This window comes from Scyliorhinus torazame, chromosome 20 (genome assembly GCF_047496885.1).
Source record: "Scyliorhinus torazame isolate Kashiwa2021f chromosome 20, sScyTor2.1, whole genome shotgun sequence".
In the NCBI taxonomy this organism is placed as follows: Eukaryota; Metazoa; Chordata; class Chondrichthyes; order Carcharhiniformes; family Scyliorhinidae; genus Scyliorhinus; species Scyliorhinus torazame.
The window spans coordinates 122,284,640-122,303,950 of NC_092726.1; the positions used below are offsets into that span (position 1 = coordinate 122,284,640).

The 19,311-nt window shown below is 45.8% G+C and overlaps 2 non-coding genes and 2 pseudogenes across 2 annotated transcripts; all 4 read right to left on the reverse strand.

Annotated features, from left to right (window-relative positions):
• Positions 1–332: 332 nt before the first annotated feature.
• LOC140397159 (U2 spliceosomal RNA) lies at positions 333–523 on the reverse strand. Its single transcript, XR_011936731.1, has one exon. It is a non-coding gene; the product is annotated as a U2 spliceosomal RNA (small nuclear RNA).
• A 907-nt stretch (positions 524–1,430) lies between these two features.
• Positions 1,431–1,604, reverse strand: LOC140397250 (U2 spliceosomal RNA; annotated as a pseudogene).
• A 6,121-nt stretch (positions 1,605–7,725) lies between these two features.
• Positions 7,726–7,906, reverse strand: LOC140397292 (U2 spliceosomal RNA; annotated as a pseudogene).
• A 1,143-nt stretch (positions 7,907–9,049) lies between these two features.
• LOC140397794 (U2 spliceosomal RNA) lies at positions 9,050–9,240 on the reverse strand. Its single transcript, XR_011937222.1, has one exon. It is a non-coding gene; the product is annotated as a U2 spliceosomal RNA (small nuclear RNA).
• Between the last annotated feature and the right edge of the window lie 10,071 nt (positions 9,241–19,311).

Here is a 19,311-nt window from a genome sequence, read left to right on the forward strand (position 1 = left end):
CACACTTCCCCGTTGTGCAGGATGAAGGGATGTGGTAACTGAAGTGAGGAGAAGGCAAGTCGCCATCCTGGGGTGAGAGCGAGTGGCCTATAAAAAGCAGCAGGAAATCTGTGTGGCATATCAGCTGAAAACGGAGCCTGGCAGCTACAAGTCCGCGAGTCATTTGGCTCGCAAGATTAGTGCACTAAGCGCCCGCCAGCAGAAAAGCTAGCAATGCTTTGGAGCCTGAAAGGCCATAAATTGGTCAGGATGAGACAACTGGACAAGAGAGAAAAGGGGAAACCAGGTTTTGCGCCATTTTCTGCTTTTGTACTTCTTGCTCCCCAAAGCGGGGTGAAGGCACCATTCCTGGAAGCATTGCAAGACCAGGTTGATGCGTGGAGCGGAAGGAGCAAGCCCCTGATGCATCTCCGAGTCCCAAAAATTAATTTAATATTCGGTCCCCAGATAGGGGACATATCAGATATTAAACTGATAAGAACAGATACTACACTTGATCTGAGCCAAAAGGCCGAGAAGCGATAGCCCATATTTTCCGGCGATGGCTCTTGTCCTCCTCATCCACCGAGATTCAGGTGCACCTTCTGCGCTCGACTGTGGTTTGGAACTTTTAGTCTAAGGTCACTGTTGGTCAAGAGACCTCCAGCTTGGCCGAGCACGGTGGAGTCTGTGCATGCAGAACTAGTAAAACACAACAGGGAGACATCGTCTGGCGCGCCTTCCACTGTCGTCACAGGAATAAATGGAGACGCTGTGAAGGACCAGTGACACCCAACGCAGGGAGTCGAAGAAACCTCCACCTTTGCCAAACAAAGGGCAATCCGTGCAAGCAGCAAGTACTGGCGGAATCCAACAGGGGGCAATGTCTAGTCTCACTGAGCTCCACCCTGGCCTGTTGGTCGTGGAGTCAGGAGAGCGAAAAGAGACGCCGTGAAGGTATACCTACATCCAAATCAGGATGCTGTTCCGTCTGTCGCCACACTTCCCTGTTGTGCAGGATGAAGGGCTGTGGTACCTGAAGTGAGGAGAAGGCAAGTCGGCATCCGAGGGTGAGGGTGAGTGGCCTGTAAAAAGCAGCAGGAAATCTGTGCGGCACATCAGCCGAAAACGGAGCCTGGCAGCTACAAGTCCGCGAACATTCGGCTCGCAACATTAGTGCACGAAGCGCCCGCCAGCAGAAAAGGTAGCAATGCTTTGGAGCCTGAAAAGTCATAAATTGGTCAGGATGAGACAACTGGACAAGAGAGAAAAGGGGAAGCCAGGTTTTGCGCCATTTTCTGCTTTTGTACTTTTTGCTCCCCGAAGCGGGGTGAAGGCACCATTCCTGGAAGCATTGCAAGACCAGTCGATGCGTGGAGCGGAAGGAGCAAGCCCCTGAACCATCTGTTTTGCGCAACATTCTGTTTTATAATTTTTGCTCCCCAAAGCGGGGTGAAGGCACCATTCCTGGAAGCATTGCAAGACCAGGTTGATGCGTGGAGCGGAAGGAGCAAGCCCCTGAACCATCTCCGCGTCCCAAAAATCAATTTAATATTCAGTCCTCAGATAGAGAACATATCAGATATTAAACTGATAAGATCAGATTTTTTTTTTCAAAAAAATATACTTTATTCATAAAAATTTATCATGAGCATTACAGAAACATTTCAAATTGTCTTGACTGTACATTTCCGGCAGGGTTACATGTTGCCGTGACTTTCTCTCATTCAATATTGATATTGTCATACACATATCACTCTTTACATTACTATTCCTTCTTAAATATTTACAGTGCCATGTTTGTTTTATACATTGGAGTGTTGGTTGCCCAGACCGAGGGGCTTTACACTGTTACCCGCCCCTCGGTGTACATTTGCTGGAAAGACTTTACACAGTGGTCTTTCCCCATTGCGCCTTGGCGGCAGCTGCCCCAAGCTTGAGTGCGTCCCTCAGCACGTAGTCCTGGGCCTTGGAATGTGCCAGTCTGCAACACTCGGTCGAGGACAATTCTTTGCACTGGAAGATCAGCAAGATTCGGGCAGACCAAAGAGCGTCTTTCACCGAGTTGATGACCTTCCAGCAGCAGTTGATATTTGTCTCGGTGTGTGTCCCTGGAAACAGTCCGTAGAGCACAGAGTCCTGTGTCACAGATCTGTTCGGGATAAACCTTGACAAATACCACTGCATCTCTCTCCAGACCTTCTTTGCAAAGGCACATTCCACAAGGAGGTGTGTGACCGTCTCATTTCCCCCACAGCCACTCCGAGGGCAGCGTGCATTGGCGCAGAGCCTTCGGGTGTGCATGAAGAATCTGACAGGGAGGGCCCTTCTCACTACCAGCCAAGCTAGGTCTTGGTGCTTGTTTGAAAGTTCTGGTGATGAGGCGTTCTGCCAGATGACTCTGGCAGTCTGCTCAGGGAACCATCCAACGTCCTCCACGGTCTCCTTTTCCCTGAGGGCCTCGAGGACATTACGTGCTGACCACTGCTTCATTGCCTTGTGGTCAAATGTGTTTTCCTTCAAAAACTTTTCCACGAAGGACAGGTGGTACGGTACGGTCCAACTACTTGGAGCGTTCCGCGGCAATGAGGCCAGGCCCATCCTTCGTAACACTGGGGACAGGTAGAACCTCAGTATGTAGTGACACTTGGTGTTTGCATACTGGTGGTCCACGCACAGCTTGATGCAGCTGGACACAAAGGTGGCCAACAGGATGAGGGAGGCGTTGGGTACATTCCGCCCTCCCTTCTCCAGAGGTTTGTACATGGTGTCCCTTCGGACACGGTCTATCTTGGATCGCCAGATAAATTTGAAGATGGCCCGGGTGACTGCTGTGGCGTAGGGTCGGGTTATGGGCCATAGTACAGTAGCACCGAGAGTACCTCACACCTGATGACCAGGGTTTTGCCTGCAATGGAGAGGGAGCGTTGCTCCCACCTGCCCAGTTTCTGTCTTACCTTTCCTATGCGCTCCTCCCAGTTTTTGGTGCACGCCCCAGCAGCTCCGAACCATATCCCCAGCACCTTCAGGTAATCTGACCTGGCAGTGAAGGGGACAAAAGACCGGTCGGCCCAGTTCCCAAAGAACATGGCCTCGCTCTTGCCCCAGTTTACCTTGGCTCCCGAGGCCAGTTCAAACTGGTCGCAGGTGGTCAAGAGCCTGCGTACAGACGCAGGATCCGAGCAGAAGACGGCAACGTCGTCCATGCACAGGGAGGCCTTGACTTGCATGCCTCCACTGCCTGGGATCGTCACTCCTCTTATACCCGGATCCCTCCTGATGGACTCGGCAAAAGGTTCTATGCAGCACACAAAAAGGGCAGAGGAGAGAGGGCAGCCCTGCCTGACTCCGGATTTGATCTGGAATTTTTCTGATTCCCACCCATTGATTGAGACTGCGCTACAGATATTTGTGAAGAGCAGTTTGATCCAATTGCGAATTCCCTCCCCAAACCCCATTTTGGAGAGCACATCCATCATGTAGGTATGCGATATTCTGTCAAAAGCCTTCTCCTGGTCAAGGCTGATGAGGCAAGTGTCCACCCCCCTGTCCTGCACGGAGGCGATCGTATCCCTGAGTAGCGCGAGGCTATCAGAGATCTTCCTGCCGGGTACAGCACAGGTCTGGTCAGGGTGGATCACCGATTCCAGAGCAGACCTGACCCGATTTTCGATGACCTTTGCTAGAATTTTGTAGTCCACATTCAACAGTGAAATGGGTCGCGAATTTCTTCCCTTTCCCCCTTCTGCTTGTAGATGAGGGTGATGATGCATTTCCTCATGGACTCTGACATGCTGCCTTCCAGAAGCATACTCTCGTACACTTCCAGCAGGTCTGGGCCCATCCAGTCCCACAGAGCCGAATACAACTCAACCGGTAAGCCGTCGCTTCCGGGAGTTTTACTCGTCTCGAAGGACTTGGCGGCCTTTGTCAGCTCGTCCAGAGTTAGTGGTTTGTCCAGGTTTTCCAGCTCGCTGTCGCCTATGACCTCCGTGATAGTCGACAGGAAGGTCTGGGAAACAGTGCTATCTGTTGGCTTCAGGTCATACAGTCCGGCATAAAAGGATTGGCTGATCCTCAGGATGTCAGACTGCGATGACTTTTCAGAGCCATCTTCTTCCTTCAGGCTGCTGATCACAGAGGTCTCTCTGTGCACCTTTTGGAAGAAGAAGCGTGAGCACTTTTCGTCCTGCTCCACGGAGCGGACTCTGGAACGGAAGATAACCTTGGAGGCCTCCGAGGTGTAGAGCGAGGCTTGCTGGCTCTTCACCTCTTGGAGATCCTCCTTGACATCCACCCCCATCGACTGCAGCTGGAGCAAATTTTGCATACTTTTCTGGAGCCTGGACATGACCTCTCGTCTCTCTCTTACCTTTTGAACGCCCTTGAGGATGAAAAACCACTTGATATTCCCCTTGATTGCTTCCCACCAGAGATGTGGGGCCTCAAAGAGGGGTTTCACGGTTCTCCAACCTTTGTAGTCCCTCCTGAGTTCCTCGAGGTTATCAGGGGTCAGCAGTTTTACATTTAGCTTCCATGTCCCCCTGCCTACCCCCTCGTCTTCCTGCAGGTGGCAGTCGGCCAGTAGGAGGCAGTGGTCAGAGAAAAACACCGGCGTTACGTCGGTGGACCTGACCGTGAAAGCTCGTGACACAAAAAAGAAGTCTATCGTGGAGCGGACGGACCCGTCTGGCCGTGACCATGTGTATCTACGCTGCGCTCCGTCTGCAGGGTTGCAGCAGACGTCGAGCAGCTTGGCGTCTTTTACCGTTTCCATCAGGAGTCTGGACGTAGCGTCTAGATTGCTGTCGGCTCTGCTGGATCGTCCAGCCGCATCGATGATGCAGTTGAAGTCACCACCCGGGATGACCGGCTTGGAGGTGGCCAACAGCAGTGGGAGTTGCTGAAGGACTGCCAGCCGCTCGCCTTTTACGGCCGGGGCGTACACATTAATAAGTCTGAGAGGGGTGTTTTTGTATTTCACGTCTGCTACGAGGAGGCGCCCGCCCACCACCTCCTTAACGTCGAAGATGGTGAAGTTGCATCCCCGCAGCAGAATGTCCCAGGCCGGAGGAGCGGCAGTCGTTTCCTCCTGACCAGATGGATGACCCGTGGGACCGCCAGCTCGACCAGCGCCTGTAGTTGCTGAGGTGCGGAATTCCGCACTCCTGCAGGAACAGTAGGTCAGCTTTCACATTTGCTAAATAGTTGAGTGTGGCTACACACCGCGAAGTATCTTTGATGCTTCGCACATTTGTGGATGCAATTTTTAAACCCATTATAAAAAGGTAGATTTACCAGTCTCAAGAGTCCAGAGTCTATACAGTTGGCTGTTCCAGCTGTTGGATGTTCCCCAGCATGCCGGTGGTGCTCGTAAACTTTCGCAGAGTTGCAGGGCTGAGAAAACTGTTCTGGTCCGCACTGGCCCCGTGATTTTGACGCAGATGCATTGGGGGTGGGTAGGGGGGGAGGTGTAGCACTGGCGTTCGTTGTGGCAGACAGTAGGTGTTGGGGTTGCAGGCCGGTCTTCGCCTGGGTTGTTGCTGCTCGTTACTATCGGGGTTGGTCTGTGACCTTGTTTTCTTCCCGGTCGGTGGTCTGGGAGGCCTGTGCCTCCCGTTCGAGGTTGGTGCTTTGCCTCTTTATTTGAGGCCGATTCTTGTTCTGTTTTCCCTCATTGGATGAGGTCTCGGCGCTAAGTGCGCTGGCTGAAAGGTGTCGCTTTTTGCCACTACCCCTCGGGGGGGGGAGGGGGGGGGGTTCTTCAGTTTGTTTTTTTGTTTTCTCTTTCGTTTGTCCCTGTTCACTGTTTCCCAGGGCTCTTTATTCTTTTTCCCATCCTCTTCCTCTTCCACTGAGTGTTCCTCATCAGATGGGGCTGGGGTTGGGTTGTCAGGAGGTGCTGGGGCCTCCTCTTTTTGTTGGGGGCCCTTCTGTTGCTTTTCCGCATTCTGTGCCGTGGTGTCTTTTTCGGTGGAGGGTGTATGCACCTCCTCTCTGGTCGCCTTTTTAACTCCGCTGCTGATGATCTGTGCATATGTCGCCCCGCGTTTCGGGCAGGCCCTGTAAAGATGGCCGGCCTCCCCACACAGGTTGCAGCACTTGTCTTCCTTGGAGTCCTTAGTCATGTGTCCCTCCTGCCTGCAATTTTTGCAGAAGGTCACACTGCAGTTTGCGGCAACATGCCCCGTTTTGCCACAGGTGTGGCATACTCGTGGCTGTCCCACGTAGTAGAGGGAGCCACGATTTCCATCAATGGCGAAACTGGAGGGGGGATGCAGGATGGTTCCGTTGCCGTCTGTTCTCAGAGTCACCTTGATCTGGTGCTCACTTGTCCAGATGCCGAAGGTGTCTTTCACTTGCACGCTGTCACTTTTCAGCTGAGCGTACCTGGCGAGGAACGTGAGCACAGCAGACACGGGGACGTGGGGGTTGTACGTGTGCAGTGTAACAACCCGGCTTTGCTGCGCCGGTAGCGTAAACAGAGGCTCCGCAGTCAGGATCGACAGGGGACTCTGGTTACTTTTTTCCTTGAAGACGTTCAAGAATTTGATGCACGCTGCAACGCTCTTGAAGGTGACATAAAAAAAAACATTGTTGGGGAAGTTTTGCAAGCAGAAGATGTCTGTTGCTTTAAACCCACAACACTAGAGCAGCACCCGCTTCACGAAGTGTTTCTGGTCCAACGGTGACTCTCCTTCCGTTTTCTGCACTGTGACTCGGACAGTGTTTAGCAGACCCCAGCCTGATGTACGTGATGCAGCTGCATCCATAGCTCGTACGTTGGATCTGAACTGTATCGGCGTTAGATCCACCAATAGCAGCCGAGCTCCAAACGTTTCCTGTTTGACGACTTCAATCCCTCCGAGTTCTCCAATCCACGATCGACATCGAAATCTTCAGCTTCTCTCGATCAAATGAGACTACACTTGATCTGAGCCAAAAGGCCGAGAAGCGATAACCCATATTTTCCGACTATGGCTCTTGTCCTCCTCGTCGACCGACATTCAGGTGCACCTTGCTGCGCTCGACTGTGCTTTGGAACTTTTAGTCTATGTTCACTGTTGGTCAAGAGACCTCCAGCATGGCCGAGCACGGTGGAGTCTGTGCATGCAGAACCAGTAAAACACAACAGGGAGACATCGTCTGGCACGTCTTCCACTGTCATCACCAGATGAAATGGAGACGCTGTGAAGGCCCAGTGACACGCAACTCAGGGAGTCGAAGAAACCTCCAGCTTTGCCGAACAAAGGGCAATCCTTGCAAGCAGAAAGTACTGGCGGAATCCAACAGGGGGCAATGTCTAGTCTCCCTGAGCTCCACCCTGGCGTGTTGGTCGTGGAGTCAGGAGAACGAAAAGAGACGCCGTGAAGGTACACCTACATCCAAATCAGGATGCCGTTCCGTCTGTCGCCACGCTTCCCTGTTGTGCAGGATGATGGGCTGTGGTAACTGAAGTGAGGATAAGGCAAGTCGGCATCCTGGGGTGAGGGTGAGTGGCCTGTAAGAAGCAGCAGGAAATCTGTGTGGCAGATCAGCTGAAAACGGAGCCTGGCTGCCGCAAGTCCGCGAGTCCATCGGCTCACAACATTAGTGCACGAAGCGCCCGCCAGCAGAAAAGCTAGCAATGCTTTGGAGCCTGAAAGGCTTTAAATTGGTCAGGATGAGACAACTGGACAAGAGAGAAAAGGGGAAGCCAGGTTTTGCGCCATTTTCTGCTTTTGTACTTCTTGCTCCCCAAAGCGGGGTGAAGGCACCATTCCTGGAAACATTGCAAGACCAGGTTGATGCGTGGAGCGGAAGGAGCAAGCCCCTGAACCATCTCCGAGTCCCAAAAATTAATTTAATATTCGGTCCCCAGATAGAGGACATATCAGATATTAAACTGATAAGAAAATATTTATTTTTTTTTAATTCAAAAAAATATACTTTAATCATAAAAATTATCATAAGCATTACAGAACATTTCGAATTGTCTTGTCTGTACATTTCCGTCAGAGCTACACACTGCTTTGACTTTCTTCCATTATATTTTGATATTCTTATACACATATCACTCTTTACATTGCAATTCTTTCTTAAATATTTACATTGTCATGTTTGTTTTATACATTGGAGTGTGAGTGGCCCAGACCAAGTGGGGTTTACACTGTTCCCCGCCCCTCGGTGTATATTTGCTGGAAAAACGTTACACATTGGTCTTTCCCCCTTGCGCCTTGGCGGTAGCTGCCCCGATAAGAACAGATACTATACTTGATCTGAGCCAAAACGCCGATAAGCGATAACCCATATTTTCCGGCTATGGCTCTTGTCCTCCTCATCCACCGACATTCAGGTGCACCTTGCTGCGCTCGACTGTGCTTTGGAACTTTTAGTCCCTACGGTCACTGTTGGTCAAGAGACCTCCAGCTTGGCCGAGCACGGTGAGTCTGTGCATGCAGAATCAGTAAAACACAACAGGGAGACATCGTTTGTCACGCCGTCCCCTGTCATCACCAGAAGAAATGGAGACGCTGTGAAGGCCCAGTGACACCCAACGCAGGGAGTCGAAGAAACCTCCAGCTTTGCCAAACAAAGGGCAATCCGTGCAAGCAGCAAGTACTGGCGGAATCCAACAGGGGGCAATGTCTAGTCTCCCTGAGCTCCACACTGGCGTGTTGGTCGTGGAGTCAGGAGAACGAAAAGAGATGCAGTGAAGGTACACCTACATCCAAATCAGGATGCCGTTCCGTCTGTCGCCACACTTCCCTGTTGTGCAGGATGAAGGGTTGTGGTAGCTGAAGTGAGGAGAAGGCAAGTCGGCATCCTGGGGTGAGAGGGAGTGGCCTGTAAAAAGCAGCAGGAAATCTGTGCGCATATCAGCTGAAAACGGAGCCTGGCTGCCGCAAGTCCGCGAGTCCATCGGCTCACAACATTAGTGCACGAAGCGCACGCCAGCAGAAAAGCTAGCAATGCTTTGGAGCCTGAAAGGCCTTAAATTGGTCCGGATGAGACAACTGGACAAGGGAGAAGAGGGGCGGCCAGGTTTTGCGCCATTTTCTGCATTTGTACATTTTGCTCCCCAAAGCGGGGTGAAGGCACCATTCCTGGAAGCATTGCAAGACGAGGTTGATGCGTGGAGCGGAAGAAGCAAGCCCCTGAACCATCTCCGAGTCCCAAAAATCAATTTAATATTCGGTCCCCAGATAGAGGACATACCAGGTATTAAACTGATAAGAACAGATACTACACTTGATCTGAACCAAAAGGCCGAGAAGCGATAGCCCATGTTTTCCGGCTATTTCCCTAGTTATCCTTTTACCCTTAATGCGCTGTTAAAACTACTTAGGACGTTCGTTCATTTTACCTGCCTGTATCCTTTCATGTACCGTTTTTGCTCTCCTAGTTTCCTTAAGTTCCCAGTCCACATTGCCTCGCTGCGCCGAGGACCCGGATTCGACCCCGGCCCCGGGTCACGAGCCGCGTGGAGTTTGCACATTCTCCCCGGTTCTGCGTGGGTCTCACCCCACAACTGAAAGATGTGGGAGGTAGGTGGATTAACCACCAGAAATTGGAAAAATAATTGACTACTCTTAATTTTAAAAACTGTGTATTTCATTGTAAAACAGAAAAGAGGCTGTCAGAGACCCCCGAGATTGTCCTACACGGTGAATCTGTGCAGCGCAGAGTCCAGGCGGCTGCAATCCGGTGTCACAGTGGTTTGCACGCTTGCCTCAGAGCGCCAGCAACCTAGGTTCAATTCCAGCCTCGGATGTATGTCCATGTGGAGTTTGCACTTTCGCTGACGCGGTTTCCTCTGGGTGCTCTGTTTTCCTCCCACAGTCCAAATATGTGCAGGTCAGGTGGATTCGCCGTGCTAAATTGCCCTTTAGGTCAGTTTGGGTTGCGGGAATGTGAATATGGTGGCGGTGTGGGCTTAAATAGGTTGCTCTTTCTAAGGGCTGGTGCAGAATCGTTGGGCCGAATGACCCGCCTTCCACACTGTAGGGATTATATGATTCTATAAAGAATCGTAACCTACATTCGAGCCTGACGTGGGATTCCGAAACAATCCAAGGCGAATGGCACAAACAGATTGGCTTCTGAAGTACAGCTCGGGTCAGTAGGTGTGGACAGTGGTTGGGAAATCAAACACATACATGTTCGGCTGCAGGGCAGGTGCATGTGTCCGGTGGAGCACCAGGTTAGAACGGAACTGCGAAATATTGCTCCAGACTATATCTGGATGTGTTAAGCAGAGTGCACTGGGGACACGCAGATCTCGTCCAGCTCAGCTTGAAATGTTTTTATGAACAATAGAGACAAAAATGACACAGAAAAGTCAGTCCAAAGTATATCTGGACGTAGTGCACTGATGTGTGAACAGAAGTGTGGATAGGAAGGCAGAATTGTCCTTCTGAAGTTCACCAGCTTCTTCAATTTAGAACAGTCGGCTGGATAGGAAAACAATTATTCTTCCTGAGTATTGCTGGATTTGGTGTTGTGTAAAGTCCAGTGGATTGGGACACTAACTAAGGTGGGATTTATGCAGTAGAGCAATTGGGGGCAGAGGATCTATCCATTTCTATCTTTTAAAACAATCTTAATGACGTTGAAGACGTGTTTAAATTCCCCCTAACCTCCTGCAGCTCCAGAAAGATGAATCCCAGCTTCTACATACAACTGGGTTGCAGGACAGCCACATCCATCGTCACAGGGATGTGTGGGGCGGGCGGGACCATGAGGAACGAGGGTTTACCACTGCGCTATCCTTCTCCCAGTTTTACTGGTGCTTCCAGTCCCATTTTCAGTCTGCCTCACAACTAGCGTGCCCCGTCCATCGATGAACTGTTTCATCCCTCAGCTGAGGGCTTGTAGGTGAATACCACCTGATAGAATGTCTCAAATGCCTCGTAGACATTGTTTAGCTCTGCCACTGGATTCGGTCTGCTGCTTCTAATCTGAGCTATTACCCCCGTGGCTGCCTGCTTTCTCAGCTGGTGAACCAGCAGTGGCTGGCTTTATCTCCGTGTTCGTAAAGGGTCTCCCGTGCCTGGCGGAATTGCTGCACTGCTTCCCTCGTGGAGAGCAGGTCAAAGTCCATTTGTAGCTTTTTCCTCTCCGCCTGGAGTTCTTTGGGCGAGCCCTCAGAGTATCGCCCGCCTACCTCCAGTATGGAGTCCACAACTGTCGCCTCGCCGCCCTCTCTACCTTGTCTCTACGTGCGTTCTAGGCCATGATATCACCCCTGATCACAGCCTTCGTGGCCTCCCAGAACGTGAAGGGCGAGACTTCCCCATTCTAGTTATTAATAATATAGCCATCTGTGGCCTGTGATATTTTCTTGCACAAAGCCTTATGGGCAAGTCGGGCCATGTCCAACCTCCATGTGGGGGGCGGGGTAGCAGGCATTGAGCAAAAACGCAGTAATCTGGCTGCATATTAATATGGAACCATATTGAAATGGAGCAGCATTAATGTGGCTGGATATTAATATGGAACATTATTAGTATTGAGCAGTGTTAATATGGCTGCATATTAACTTGGAATCGTATTAATATGGAATAGTATTAATATGGCTGAATATTAATATGGAACAGTACTAATATGGAACAGTATTAATATGGAACCACATCTTCACAGCTCCAGGGTCCCAGATTTGATTCGTAGCTTGGGTCACTCTCTTTGCGGAGCCTGCATGTTCTCCCGGTGTCTGCGTGCATTTCCTGCGGGTGCTCCTGTTTCCTCTCACAAGGCACGAAAGACGTGCTTGTTAGGTGAATTGGACATTCTGAATTCTCCCTCTGTGTAACCGAACAGGCGCCAGAATGTGGCGACGAAGGGCTTTTCACAGTAACTTCGTTGTTGTGTTAATGTAAGACTACTTATGACAAAGATGATTATTATTAATATGGAATGTGGCTGGATGTTAATATGGAACTGTATTACTATGGAACAGTGTTAATATATCCGGATATTAATATGACCAGATATTAATATGGAACAGTACTAATATGGAACAGTATTAACATGGCTGGATATTAATATGGAACAGTAATCATATAGAACAGTATTAATATGGAACACTACTAATATGGAAAAGTTATAATATGAACGAGTATTAATATGGAACAGTATTTATATGCTGGACATTAATATGGAACAGTACTCATTTGTAACGGTCTTAAAATGAAGCAGCACTAATAGGGAACAGTATTAATATGGAAGAGTATTAATATGGAAGAGTATTAATATGGAAGAGTATTAATATGGCTGCATTTTAATATGGAACAGAATTAATATGGAACAGTATTAAATTGGAGCAGTATTAATATGACTGGACATTAATATGGCACCGTACTCAAATATAACAGGACTATATGGAAAAGGATTAATGTGGAAGAGTATTAACATGGAACAGTATTAATATGGAGCCGTATTAATATGGCTGCATATTAAAATGGAGCAGAAATAATATGCTGGATAGAAATATGGAACAGTATTAATTTGGCTGGATCCCGTTGAGTTTCTGGAAGGGCATATACTGGCCTCGAGAAAGGTTTTTTTTTAGGTCTCCAAAGCAATTCGCTTTACATAAACAAGTTTAATGTTTATAAACATGATTTATTATCGGGCACATTTTAAGTCCGATTACAGTAGGGCACTTTTAATTGGTGTGTTATTGTAATGCTCTGTTTAACTAAGGTCTGTTTGACTGTAGGGCACTGTTTAAAAACACTTAATTTCCTGGAGGGCACTGTTTAAATGCATTTGATTTACTTAAGGACACTGTATAAATGCATTTGATTTCATGTAGGGCACTATTTAAATGCTTTTGATTTACTATGGGCACTGTTTAAATGCATTTGATTTATTGTAGGGCACAGTTTAAATGCATTTTATTTACTTCACCGCACTATTTAAACGCATTTGGTTTACTACAGGGCACTGTTTACATTCATTTAATTTACTGTAGGGCACTACTTATATGCATTGGAGTGTTGAGCACTCTTTAAATGCATTTAGTTTACTGTCGTAAACTGTTTAAAAGCATTTAGTATACTGTAGGGCACTGATGGAATGCATTTGATTCACTGTAGGGCACTTTTTAAATGAATTTAGTTCACTGTAGGATACTGTTTAAATGCATTTGATTTATTGTAGCGCCTGTTTAAAAACATTTGATTTACTATGTCACTGTTTAAATGCATTTGATTTACTGTACGGCACTGTTTAAGTGCAGTTGATTTAACGAATAACACTGTTTAAATGCGTTTTATTTACAGGAGGGCAATACTTAAATGCATTTGAGTATCGGGCACTGTTTAAATGCAATTAGTTTACTGTAGGGAACAAAATGCATTTGATTTACTGGAGGGCACTGTTTAAATATATTTAATTTACTGTAGGGCTCTGTTTGAATGCATTTGATTTACTGTAGGGCTCTGTTTAAATGCATTTAACCTACTCGAGGGCACTGTTTAAATACATATGATGGACTGTTGTGCGCTATTTAATTTTATTTGATTTACTGCAGTACACTGTTTAAATACTTTGGATGTATTCTGGGGCACTGTTTAAATACATTTGATTTACTGTCCGGCACTTTAAATGCATTTGATTTACTGCAGGGCACTGTTTAAATGCCTTTAGTTTGTTGTCGGGCACTGTTTCAATGCACTTGACTTACTGTAGGGCACAGTTTCAATGCGTTTGATTTCGTGTCGGGCACTGTTTAACGCATTTAATTTATTCTAGGGCACAAATTTAAATACTTTTGATTGACTGTCAGGCACTGTTTAATTGCAATTAATTTACTATAAATCACTATTTAAATATATTTGGCTTACTGTAGGGCACTGTTTGAATGCATTTGATTTGCTTCAGGGCACTTTTTAAATGCATTTAGTTTACTGTGTCATTGTTTAAATGCATTTGATTTATTGCAGCGCCTGTTTAAATACATTTAATTTACTGTGTCACTGTTTAAAAACATTTGGATTACTGTAGGGCACTACTTAAATGCATTTGATTTACTATAAAGCACTGTTTAAAAACATTTGGTTGACTGTAGGGCATTGTTTAAATGCATTTGACTAAACGTAGGACACTGTTTAAATGCATTTGATTTACAGTCGGGCACTGTTGAAATGCATTTAATTTACTCGAGGGCACTGTTTAAATACAGTTGATGGACTGTTGTGCGCTATTTAATTATATTTGATTTACTGCAGTGCACTGTTTAAATACTCTGGATTTATTCTGGGGCACTGTTTCTGGATATTTGATTCACTGTAGGGCACTGTTTAAATGCCTTTAGTTTGCTGTAGGAAAAAGAAAGGGAGAAAGAAAGAGATAGAGAGGAATAAGAAAGAGAGAGAGACGAAAATGAACGAGAGAGAGAGAAGAAATCGAAAAGGTGAGAGAACAAAGTAGAAAAGAAAGAATAGCCCCAGCAGAACTAAGAGAAAGATAAAGGGAGATACAGACCAGGGGACAAAAATAAAGAGAGAGAGTTTGATCTTCAGAAAATGGCCATGAAAAATGACAGTCAGTTAAAATTGGTAGACGTAAAGGGAAACGTACAGTTGGATGATAGTGATGAGGATAGTGAGAGAGAGCTTCAAAGTTGAAGGCTTTGTTGACATTTATTTAAATATGTCCAAGCATTGCCAAGGTTTGACGAGAAGGAGGTTGAAGCCTTTTTCATTTAATTTGAGAAGGTGGCTAAACAAATAAAATGGCCACATGACATGTGGGTATTACTGATTCAAACAAAGCTGGAAGGTAGAGCTAGTGAAGTGTTTGCATCGCTACCGGAGGAGGTGTCTGGGACGTATGAGGAGGTGACCAAATCCATCTTAGGTGCATATAAACTCGTGCACGAAGCTCACTGACAAAGGTTTAGAAATTTAAAGAAATAATTTGGTCATACATACATGGAGTTTGAAAGGCTCAAACAAATTAATTTTGATAGGTGGATAAGGGATTGAAAATAGACCAAACGTATGAAGCTCTCAGAGAAATTATACTTTTGGAGGAGTTTAAAATTGAATTCCTGATGCAGTAAGCACTCATGTGCAAGAACAGAGGGTTAAAATTGCGAGATTAGCAGCAAAATGGCAGATGATTATGAATTAGTTCATAAATCAAAGCTTGGTTTCCAACATCAGTTTCAGCCTGTGAGGGATAGAAACTGGGGACATGAGAAATACTCAAGTGGTAAAAGTAAAGGTGATGTGATACATAGAAATACATAGAAAATACAGCACAGAACAGGCCCTTCGGCCCACGATGTTGTGCCGAACCTTTGTCCGAGATTAATCATAGATTATCATTGAATTTACAGTGCAGAAGGAGGCCATTCGGCCCCCCGAGTCTGCACCAGCTCTTGGAAAGAGCACCCTACCCAAACTCAACACCTCCACCCAACACCAAGGGCAATTTGGACATTAAGGGCAATTTATCATTGGCCAATTCACCTAACCCGCACATCTTTGGACTGTGGGAGGAAACCGGAGCACCCGGAGGAAACCCACGCAGACACGGGGAGGACGTGCAGACTCCGCACAGACAATGACCCAAGCCGGAATCGAACCTGGGACCATGGATCTGTGAAGCAATTGTGCTATCCACAATGCTACCGTGCTGCCCTTAAGAACAAATAAATCTACACTATATCATTTTCCCGTAATCCATGTACCTATCCAACAGCTGCTTGAAGGTCCCTAATGTTTCCGACTCAACTACTTCCACAGGCATGGGATATAATAAGGAGAGTGAACCTCAGAGTAAAAACCCAGGAGGGTGGAAGAGACATGAAAAGGTTCAAATGTTTTCACTGTAATAAACTAGGCCATGTAAAGTCACAGTGTTGGTGCTAGAAGAAAAGCGCTGTGAAGGCTGATGTGGTAAAACAGGATAAGACAGTGGGGGTAGTTAAAGTGGTAAAGGAAAGCCCAAAAGAAGCGAAGGAGGTGCAAAAGACTGTACACCTGATCAAGAGGTGATTGATCAAATGGTGCCAGATCTCTTTCAAGAATTTCCTTGTGTTGGTAAAGGTTACTCATGTGTATCATGAGGAGCAGGTACAGAAGTCACAATTTTAAGAGATACGGGAGCTAGTCAATCTTTAATGGTAGGAGATGAGGAGTTATGTAGTTTGGGAAGAATGCTGCCAGAAAAGGTGGTAATTTGTGGAATTCAGGGTGAAAGGAGTAGTGTTCAATTATATAAGGTAAGGTTGGTAAGTCCAGGAAGAGTGGTGAGGTGGTTATAGGAGTAATAGAGAAACTATCTTGTCCAGGAATACAGCTTATCTTGGATAATGATATAGATGAATCGCAGGTGGGAGTGATGCCCACGGTGGTTGATAATCCAGTGGGAAATCAGACAACTGAAACGTTGAAGGATTTTTCCGGATTCTGTAGTTACAAGGTCGCAAAGTCACAGGTTAAGACAGGAGGGGAATTCAGAGAGTGAAGATGAAGTTGAAGTGCAATTATCAGAACCGATTTTTGATCAGATGGGTGACAAAGAAAAAGATCAGGTGGAGGATGAGGCGGATATTTTTAGTTCAGGAAAATTGGCAGAGTTACAACAGAAAGATATAGAAATAAAACGGATGTATCAGAAACATACACGGAAGAGTGTATAACAGAGTGTTATTTCCGTAAAAGTAATGGCATGATGAGAAAATGGAGACCTTTATATATGCAGGCGGATGAAAAGTGGGCAGAAGTTCATCAAGTCGTATTGCCGTTGGGTATGGAAAGGAGGTGTTGCGCGTTTCACATGAGGTACCGGCGGGAGGTCATTTGGGAATAAAGAAAACTTGAGCTAAAATACAAAATCAATTTTATTGGCCTGTACGCCAGAAAGATGTAATTAAATGTTGTCAGTCATGTCACACATGTCAGGTGACAGGGAAATCTCAAGCAGTGATAAAACCAGCGCCCTTAATACCCGTTGCAGCATTTGAGGAAGCTTTTACAAGAGTCCTAATTGATTGCGTAGGACAACTTCCTAAAACAAAAAGTTGGAATCAATATCTTTTGACGATAATGGAGGTGTCTACTAGGTTTCCGGAGACCATTCCAGTAACATTACAACTAAAAAGATTCTGGAAGAATTACTTAAATTATTTACTAGCAATAGATGACCCACAGAAATACAACCGGATCAAGGATCAAATTTTACCTCCTGATTATTCAAAGAAGTTATGGATAGTTTAGGAATAAAACAATTTAAATCAACTGCGTACCACCCAGAATCGCAGGGAGTTTTAGAAAGGTGGCGTCAGAAATTAAAGACAATGTTAAGGGCTTAGTGTCACGATTATTGAGAGGATTGTGATAAAGAAAGTCCATTCGTACTGTTTGCAATTATGGCTGCACCTAATGAGTCAACCAAATTTAGTCCTTTTGAACTAATTTTTCGTCATGAGGTAAGAGGACCACTTAAATTGATTAAGGAAAAATTGGTGAGTGAGAAATCAGAAATTACATAATTGGAATACGTGTCAAATTTTAGGGAACGATTAAATTGAGCAGGTCAATTGGCGAGACAACATTTAAAAGTTGCACAAAATGCGATGAAACGGGTAGCGGACAAGAAATCCAAAGTTCGTAGTTTTGCCTGTGGAGATCAAGCTTTAGTATTGTTCCAAGTGGGAGGTGAACCTTTAAAAGCTAGGTTTTGTGGACCATATCAGATTGAAAGGAAATTAAGTGAATTGAATTACGTGGTAACAACACCAGATAAAAGAAAGTCACACCGAGTGTGTCATGCGAATATGCTTAAAAGGTGCTTGGAAAGGGAAGGAGAGAAAAAGGTTTTAATGATTTTAACTCAAAATGACCAGCCAAATCCAGATGACTGTGAATTTGACATATCTCAAATTAAATTGGAAAACGGGGCTGTTCTTAAAAATTGGGATAAATTGTAGAGTTACCTTCCAGAGGAAAAACGGACTGACCTCAAAGTTATCACATGGGCAAGTTTGTGGACATAAATTGGGAAATACTAAAATGGCTATACATTATGTAGATGTGGGAAATGCTGTTCCAATCAAACGACATCCATATAGACTTAATCCTTTAAAATTGGCTCGGGTTAACAAAGAGATTGAGATTATGCTTTAAAATGGCATAATTGAAGCGGGTTGCAGCCAATGGAGCTCGCCCATAGTGATGATACCAATACCAGACGGTACCCAACAGTTGTGTGTGGACAACAGAAAGGTTAATGCAGTTACAAGAACGGGCTCTTACCCTATCCCACGTTTGGCGAATTGTATTGGGAAAGTGAGACAATCAGCTTTTATTTACAAACTGGATTTACTTAAGGGTTACGGGCAGGTATCTTTATCCGAAAGGGCGAAGGAGATTTCAGCTTTTGTGACTCCAGATGGTGTATAACAATTCAAAGTTATGCCATTTGGCATGAAAAACGCCCCAGCCACGTTTAAATGGTTAACTAACAAAGTTGTTTCAGGATTACCCAATTGTGTGGTATACATCGACGATCTGATAATTTTCAGCCAGACATGAAAAGAACAGTTGAAACGTCTGATGGAATTATTCCATCGACTTCAGGAGGCGGGTTTGGTGATAAACCTAGCCAAAAGTGAATTTGGAAAAACCCAAGTTACTTTCATTGAGAAGTTTCCGATACCCTCACACATAGGGATATAATGTGATTTCTTGGCATGAGTGAATTCCATCGAACATTTAAGTAAAATTTCATGTTGAAAGTGACTGTCAATCGAGAAGGGCTTCAGTTGAAGGAAGAAGAACAAATATGGACTATATTATTATCCCTGTTAGCGTTGTTTTTAGAAACGCAAAAGTGTGTTTACTTCGTGCATTTCTTAAAGGATAGTGACAGGGTGAAAAATGAAACCATCTTGAAGTTGATGGTTTATCTTTTTTCTTGGGCGGAGGTGTCATGTGAGAGTACCTTTAAGAAACGAGTGTTTATCAGTGACGTCAGCGTATGGGTGGTGCTGGGCTTTCTGGCAGCTTTTTACTTTCGTGTTAGGCTGTTTGCTGCAGTGTGTGTTTTAGTTTCAGTGTTGGAGCTGAAGCCAGACAGAGCCGGTGTACTCTTGATCTCTCTGCCATGATCCGTCTATCTCTTGATCATTTGGTGAAGTCAGAATTATAAACGTTTTCAGGAGTGACGTTAACCAGATGTTCTTCTGTTAAAGGTTCTGTTTTTTGTAAGTCTTCTGGATGTGAAAAGGACAGCGTAAGCATTACTTAGTGTTGTATTCTTTGGGGGTTGTAGTTGAATTAATGGTTGCTAAGATGTTCACTGTATATTTTTAAAAAGGTTAACTTACATTCATAG